Source organism: Phalangium opilio, unplaced genomic scaffold (genome assembly GCF_054372755.1).
Source record: "Phalangium opilio isolate 3A_F unplaced genomic scaffold, DU_Popi_V2 ptg000009l_1, whole genome shotgun sequence".
NCBI lineage: Eukaryota > Metazoa > Arthropoda > Arachnida > Opiliones > Phalangiidae > Phalangium > Phalangium opilio.
The window spans coordinates 10,310,132-10,317,655 of NW_028324146.1; the positions used below are offsets into that span (position 1 = coordinate 10,310,132).

The following is a 7,524-nucleotide window of genomic DNA, read 5'->3' on the forward strand; positions in this document are numbered from 1 at the left end:
CAAATTACAAGGGAGGTAAATTAAAAGAACTAAGGCAATTTTAAAGCAAAATATTTAGTGGTTACAAATAATTTTCTTTTCAAGCCATTTTTTATTTTGAAATGTCGATAAATTTGGGAATGAAAACACCGTTATAAAGAAATTTGTTATAAATAAGTAACACAACGTTATTAAAATACAATGCCGAACCAATTCTTCTCGAATTTCTTGGCAATATCATTCGTATTTAGCTTCTTTAAAATCTCTAGTCTTAATTTGATCTGTTCTAGCATCACAGAATTAATATAGGTTTCTTTTATTGGGCTGTAATAACAAAACGCTTCAATAGTAGACAAATTTCAGCGCAATCGCTCTTGTGAAAACTGTTTGCATCTTTCAAAATCACAAAAAAATCCGAATACTTCTAATATGTTAATTTCTTGCCTAGCTATGCTATTAAGCTGGCAACTAAATAATTACAATTAGCAGTTAGAAAAATGTTTTAAACTAATTAATTAGCCAATTAGTAATTTGACATATAAACTAATTCAATTCAATAAGAAATTAGTCATTTATTTTTAAATTAATTAATTTCAATTACAAATTTCTAATTAATTACCTGTATAATTAAGGTCAAAAAATTAACCGTAAGTAAAAAATAACACCATGAAAGTGCCCATGGACTTCCTACTCCGCCTTTGGTTATGCATTTATTGTTTTCAATAAAGGGGTATGAAAGCCTAACATGTATTATTCTCGAGAAATGAGAAAAGCCTCGAAACTTCCATCATGCTAAATTTAGTTTCATTTCATCATTTTTCTTGCCACTGTTCCTAAAACGGACTCCGGAGTTTTAAATCCATGCGCACTGCTATTAATTCAAGAGGGAAAAATCATGATCGAAATACGGGAGTTACGATTTACGAAAGAGTCAGTTTTCACTGTGAAACGGAGAGAGAGGAAACAGTGGGTGGGTTAACAATTTTGTTCCCCCCTCACTACTGGTAGTGGGACGCATTCTCTCCCGTTTAGATGAAACTCGATTTTTTACTACAAATCGGCGAAAGAGATTAATTGAAAATCCAATTGGCTAATAAGCCAAAACTAAATCTAATTAATTTTAAAATAGATAAATGCCTTTCCGATGCACACTTAGTTATTATAATTATTTCCCAATTAGCTGTAAATTAATTAAAATTCAATTTCCATTTTCAATTAGTGAAAAATGCCAATTAATTAGATTTTTAAATAGCTAACTAACTAATTAGCACGGCTCGGATTTCTTGTATCTCTTTCCCCCGAGTAAAATCTTTGTTTAGCAACTATACTCAGAGTTTGAGCGAAATCTCAAGAAATCTCGGTTTGGAAATTATCAATATATTTTTGAAATTAACGTAACCAACGATTCATCATTTTCTGATTTAGGGTAAAAACTGACATACATTTCTCACGTAATTACCTTGATATTTCGGGTTCACGGGTAGTTGACCGGTTTTCAAAAGAGCGTTTTGGAATAAAGCAATGCCCAAAACAGCGGTTTGCAAAACCGCGTTGAAGCAAAACCGCAGTTTCTGTTTCCGCGTTTCTCAATACAGTGCTATTTCCCAAAACAGCGGCTGCTATTTCCGCGTTTCTCAATATAGCGCTATTTTCCCAACCAGCGGTTTAGCGCTACAGCGTTTCATAACCGTTTGTGATCCTCAGGTTATGGACTGGTTCGCGGAATATATTCTGGAAAAGGTGGCAGCAAATTAATATGAGTATATTTTCGAAAAGGTGGCAGCAAATTAATAGGAAAATATTTTGGAAAAGGTGGCAGCTAACTATTAGGAGGATATTTTGGAAAAGGTGGCAGCTAATTAATAGGAGGATATTTTGGATAAGGTGGAAGGTAATTTATAGGAGTTCAAATAATCCATCCCAACCAAACATTAAAACGCATTAACAAACTAGACCACGAAATTGTTTGTTTGACAACCATTAAAATTCAAACCTAAAGCTGAAATCAATACTAATTAGAGCTCGGCATTATCCATCCGTTATCCGTAAATTAGTGAATAATCGATTATTTATAGGTAAATGTTGTAGACATAATTCGATTTAATATACAACTTCTGTTGATAATTATGGATTATGGATAAAATAACGTGGATGATGGATAGATATTGCCGAGCTCTAATACTTATACCTTCAACAATACGAAACAACGCTCAAGATGTAAACGCTGTAATCAAAATGCGCTGAAACGAGAAATGGCTATAATGGCAAACGCGTTTATGAAAAAGCCGTTTTGGACAATGCTGTTTTGATAACACGCCTAATCGATAACATACCGATATTTCGGTGCTTCAGGAAAGTTGTGAGAGTCAACTAATAGAATAAATGGAAAATTTTCTTAAGTATTTTTAACACTCAAAAAACTTACAAGTGGGGCCTTCACTGTCATTTCAACAGATACGTGGGGTCTTTTAAACAAAATTTTCAAATTTCATGTATATTATAATTTTATAGCTAAAATATTGATTATCAGAATGAAATTTAAGTAATCATTCCTACTTATAGCTTAACACTTAAGTTTTGACGTAATTTCTGGTTTACAAGTGGGGACCTAAACAGTCTCCCAACCTTATATCTGGGGACATTTGTGTATAAATTATTAGATTTTGAATTAGTGTCAAAGCCTATATGGTTCCATCAAGTATTTCAATTTCATTATTCACACTCGATAAATTTACAAGTGGGGACCTTCACCGTCATTTCAACAGACAAGTGGGGTCTTTTATACACACATTTTCTAATTTCATGTATATTTTAATTTTATAGTTTAAATATTGATTATTATAATGAATTTTAGGTAATCGGACCTTTTAAAAGCTTAACACTTAAGTTTTGAGCTGATTTCTAGTTTACAAGTGGGGACCTAAACAGTATCCCAACCTTATATCTGGGGACATTTGTGTATAAATTATTAGATTTTGAATTAGTGTCAAAGCCTATATGGTTCCATCAAGTATTTCAATTTCATTATTCACACTCGATAAATTTACAAGTGGGGACCTTCACCGTCATTTCAACAGACAAGTGGGGTCTTTTATACACACATTTTCTAATTTCATGTATATTTTAATTTTATAGTTTAAATATTGATTATTATAATGAATTTTAGGTAATCGGACCTTTTAAAAGCTTAACACTTAAGTTTTGAGCTGATTTCTAGTTTACAAGTGGGGACCTAAACAGTCTCCCAACCTTATATCTGGGGACATTTGTGTATAAATTATTAGATTTTGAATTAGTGTCAAAGCCTATATGGTTCCATCAAGTATTTCAATTTCATTTTTCACACTCGATAAATTTACAAGTGGGGACCTTCACAGTCATTTCAACAGACAAGTGGGGTCTTTGAAACACACATTTTCTAATTTCATGTATATTTTAATTTTATAGTTTAAATATTGATTATTAGAATGAAATTTAAGTAATCAGTCCTATTTCTAGCTTAACACTTAAGTTTTGAGCTGATTTCAGGTTTACAAGTGGGGACCTAAACAGTCTTCCAACCTTATATCTGGGGACATTTGTGTATAAATTATTAGGTTTTAAATTAGTGTCAAAGCCTATATGGTTCAATCAAGTATTTCAATTTCATTTTTCACACTCGATAAATTTACAAGTGGGGACCTTCACCGTCATTTCAACAGACAAGTGGGGTCTTTTAAACACACATTTTCTAATTTCATGTATATTTTAATTTTATATTTTAAATATTGATTATTATATTGAAATTTAAGTAATCAGTCCTATTTCAAGCTTAACACTTAAGTTTTGAGCTAATTTCAGGTTTACAAGTGGGGACCTAAACAGTCTTCCAACCTTATATCTGGGGACATTTGTGTATAAATTATTAGGTTTTAAATTAGTGTCAAAGCCTATATGGTTCCATCAGGTATTTCAATTTCATTTTTCACACTCGATAAATTTACAAGTGGGGACCTTCACAGTCATTTCAACAGACAAGTGGGGTCTTTGAAACACACATTTTCTAATTTCATGTATATTTTAATTTTATAGTTTAAATATTGATTATCAGAATGAAATTTAAGTAATCAGTCCTATTTCTAGCTGAACACTTAAGTTTTGAGCAGATTTCAGGTTTACAAGTGGGGACCTAAACAGTCTTCCAACCTTATATCTGGGGACATTTGTGTATAAATTATTAGATTTTGCACTAGTGTCGAAGCCTATATGGTTCCATCAGGTATTTCAATTTCATTTTTCACTCTCGATAAATTTACAAGTGGGGACTTTCACCGTCATTTCAACAGACAAGTGGGGTCTTTTAAACACACATTTTCTAATTTCATGTATATTTTAATTTTATAGTTTAAATATTGATTATTAGAATGAAATTTAAGTAATCAGTCCTATTTCAAGCTTAACACTTAAGTTTTGAGCTAATTTCAGGTTTACAAGTGGGGACCTAAACAGTCTTCCAACCTTATATCTGGGGACATTTGTGTATAAATTATTAGATTTTGTACTAGTGTCGAAGCCTATATGGTTCCATCAGGTATTTCAATTTCATTTTTCACACTCGATAAATTTACAAGTGGGGACCTTCACCGTCATTTCAACAGACAATTGGGGTCTTTTAAACACACATTTTCTTATTTCATGTATATTTTAATTTTATATTTTAAATATTGATTATTATAATGAAATTTAGGTAATCGGACCTTTTAATGGCTTAACACTTAAGTTTTGAGCTGATTTCAGGTTTACAAGTGGGGACCTAAACAGTCTTCCAACCTTATATCTGGGGACATTTGTGTATAAATTATTAGGTTTTAAATTAGTGTCAAAGCCTATATGGTTCAATCAAGTATTTCAATTTCATTTTTCACACTCGATAAATTTACAAGTGGGGACCTTCACCGTCATTTCAACAGACAAGTGGGGTTTTTTAAACACACATTTTCTAATTTCATGTATATTTTAATTTTATATTTTAAATATTGATTATTATATTGAAATTTAAGTAATCAGTCCTATTTCAAGCTTAACACTTAAGTTTTGAGCTAATTTCAGGTTTACAAGTGGGGACCTAAACAGTCTTCCAACCTTATATCTGGGGACATTTGTGTATAAATTATTAGGTTTTAAATTAGTGTCAAAGCCTATATGGTTCCATCAGGTATTTCAATTTCATTTTTCACACTCGATAAATTTACAAGTGGGGACCTTCACAGTCATTTCAACAGACAAGTGGGGTCTTTGAAACACACATTTTCTAATTTCATGTATATTTTAATTTTATAGTTTAAATATTGATTATTAGAATGAAATTTAAGTAATCAGTCCTATTTCTAGCTTAACACTTAAGTTTTGAGCTGATTTCAGGTTTACAAGTGGGGACCTAAACAGTCTTCCAACCTTATATCTGGGGACATTTGTGTATAAATTATTAGGTTTTAAATTAGTGTCAAAGCCTATATGGTTCAATCAAGTATTTCAATTTCATTTTTCACACTCGATAAATTTACAAGTGGGGACCTTCACCGTCATTTCAACAGACAAGTGGGGTCTTTTAAACACACATTTTCTAATTTCATGTATATTTTAATTTTATATTTTAAATATTGATTATTATATTGAAATTTAAGTAATCAGTCCTATTTCAAGCTTAACACTTAAGTTTTGAGCTAATTTCAGGTTTACAAGTGGGGACCTAAACAGTCTTCCAACCTTATATCTGGGGACATTTGTGTATAAATTATTAGGTTTTAAATTAGTGTCAAAGCCGTTATGGTTCCATCAGGTATTTCAATTTCATTTTTCACACTCGATAAATTTACAAGTGGGGTCTTTGAAACACACATTTTCTAATTTCATGTATATTTTAATTTTATAGTTTAAATATTGATTATCAGAATGAAATTTAAGTAATCAGTCCTATTTCTAGCTGAACACTTAAGTTTTGAGCAGATTTCAGGTTTACAAGTGGGGACCTAAACAGTCTTCCAACCTTATATCTGGGGACATTTGTGTATAAATTATTAGATTTTGCACTAGTGTCGAAGCCTATATGGTTCCATCAGGTATTTCAATTTCATTTTTCACTCTCGATAAATTTACAAGTGGGGACTTTCACCGTCATTTCAACAGACAAGTGGGGTCTTTTAAACACACATTTTCTAATTTCATGTATATTTTAATTTTATAGTTTAAATATTGATTATTAGAATGAAATTTAAGTAATCAGTCCTATTTCAAGCTTAACACTTAAGTTTTGAGCTAATTTCAGGTTTACAAGTGGGGACCTAAACAGTCTTCCAACCTTATATCTGGGGACATTTGTGTATAAATTATTAGATTTTGTACTAGTGTCGAAGCCTATATGGTTCCATCAGGTATTTCAATTTCATTTTTCACACTCGATAAATTTACAAGTGGGGACTTTCACCGTCATTTCAACAGACAAGTGGGGTCTTTTAAACACACATTTTCTAATTTCATGTATATTTTAATTTTATATTTTAAATATTGATTATTATAATGAAATTTAGGTAATCGGACCTTTTAATGGCTTAACACTTAAGTTTTGAGCTGATTTCAGGTTTACAAGTGGGGACCTAAACAGTCTTCCAACCTTATATCTGGGGACATTTGTGTATAAATTATTAGGTTTTAAATTAGTGTCAAAGCCTATATGGTTCAATCAAGTATTTCAATTTCATTTTTCACACTCGATAAATTTACAAGTGGGGACCTTCACCGTCATTTCAACAGACAAGTGGGGTCTTTTAAACACACATTTTCTAATTTCATGTATATTTTAATTTTATATTTTAAATATTGATTATTATATTGAAATTTAAGTAATCAGTCCTATTTCAAGCTTAACACTTAAGTTTTGAGCTAATTTCAGGTTTACAAGTGGGGACCTAAACAGTCTTCCAACCTTATATCTGGGGACATTTGTGTATAAATTATTAGGTTTTAAATTAGTGTCAAAGCCTATATGGTTCCATCAGGTATTTCAATTTCATTTTTCACACTCGATAAATTTACAAGTGGGGACCTTCACAGTCATTTCAACAGACAAGTGGGGTCTTTGAAACACACATTTTCTAATTTCATGTATATTTTAATTTTATAGTTTAAATATTGATTATCAGAATGAAATTTAAGTAATCAGTCCTATTTCAAGCTTAACACTTAAGTTTTGAGCTAATTTCAGGTTTACAAGTGGGGACCTAAACAGTCTTCCAACCTTATATCTGGGGACATTTGTGTATAAATTATTAGATTTTGTACTAGTGTCGAAGCCTATATGGTTCCATCAGGTATTTCAATTTCATTTTTCACACTCGATAAATTTACAAGTGGGGACCTTCACAGTCATTTCAACAGACAAGTGGGGTCTTTTAAACACACATTTTCTAATTTCATGTATATTTTAATTTTATAGTTTAAATATTGATTATTAGAATGAAATTTAAGTAATCAGTCCTATTTCTGGCTTAACACTTAAGTTTTGAGCTA

At 31.1% G+C, this 7,524-nt stretch overlaps 1 long non-coding RNA gene across 1 annotated transcript; it reads right to left on the bottom strand.

The window, feature by feature from the left end:
* Window positions 1-531: 531 nt before the first annotated feature.
* On the bottom strand, window positions 532-2,300 carry LOC149713769 (uncharacterized). The gene is made up of 2 exons (XR_016371505.1): window positions 2,168-2,300; window positions 532-1,710 (listed from the first exon to the last, which is right to left on the bottom strand). It is a non-coding gene; the product is annotated as an uncharacterized LOC149713769 (long non-coding RNA).
* Between the last annotated feature and the right edge of the window lie 5,224 nt (window positions 2,301-7,524).